This window comes from Impatiens glandulifera, chromosome 1, assembly GCF_907164915.1.
Source record: "Impatiens glandulifera chromosome 1, dImpGla2.1, whole genome shotgun sequence".
NCBI classification, from domain to species: domain Eukaryota; kingdom Viridiplantae; phylum Streptophyta; class Magnoliopsida; order Ericales; family Balsaminaceae; genus Impatiens; species Impatiens glandulifera.
In genome coordinates, this window is record NC_061862.1 from 75017233 (window position 1) to 75018378 (window position 1146).

A 1146-nucleotide genomic window follows, 5' to 3' on the forward strand; every position below is an offset into this window, starting at 1 on the left:
TTCGAGGCTCACTGCCAATGCCTCTACTGTTATTTCTTCTGTTTTTGTTCCGTCAATATCATCCACTTGACTTTCAGCTTCCATCACTTCAATACTCATAACTACAGGCCCAGACTTACATCTATGCCCATATTCCCACCTTTCTTCACAATAGAAACATTGATTCTTCTTTCTTCGTTCATCCAAAGTTTTCTGGTCGATATTAAATGTTAGGATCTAGGTCGCGGCTAGAGGACCGGGGTTGGACCGGTTAGCGCGTCTCACTCAAAGGGTGGTGATTAATCATGTTAGAGATTAACACCGGGGTTTCAATACTACACAAACTGTCACAAACCCTTGAACTAGGTTCAAGCGCGGAAGAAGTTTGCTTTCAGGTTGAAGCAGCACACTTGTATGATAGGCAGAACCGGTTTCGGATAATGAAGGTTTAAAAATTGATGGGTCAGTTTCGGTAACCTGGTGATTCGGCTTGGATAGAGTTAAGTAGGTTAGAGCGGTACGGATCGGTTAGAAAATTGAGCCGGCAGAAAGTAAATGACAAGACAAATTTTATGGATGTTCGGAGATAAAACTCCTACGTCACCCTTTCCTCTCGAAACCGCGAGAAGGATATTCACTAAGGAATACAAGTACAATCCGATCGAGACTTATTTCCTGCTCGATAACACTCTTACAATTTACACCGAAATTGTAAAATACACACTTCAACTTTAGCACTTAGGCTTTCTCTAGAGATAGAACACACTGTTTTCACTTGTAAATTAAATGCTCTTAGAATTTCTTGTTGTCCCCCATTTACTCTTCTTTAACTGCCCCCTTTTATAAATGAAATATGCCAACGGTCATATTTCACTTCCTTGAATCTGATTGGCTGAGCAGAGGTTCAGAGGTTCAGAGGTTCAGTGATTCAGTGATTCAGACCCTGCGGTTATCATTTCAGACCTGACAGTCAATCTCAAACCTGGCGGTCAATCTCACAGACTTGGCAGTCTGTTCTTCCGGTGTGTAAGACAAACCTGCTAGGTTTGTCTTTTACTCAATGTGGTGACTGTCTGTTAAACAGTTGTCTGTACTTGGAAGATCTCCTTTCTGACTTATCCCGAAGTGGAAAGATCCTGTAGGACTGTCTTCTGCAGCCTGCATACT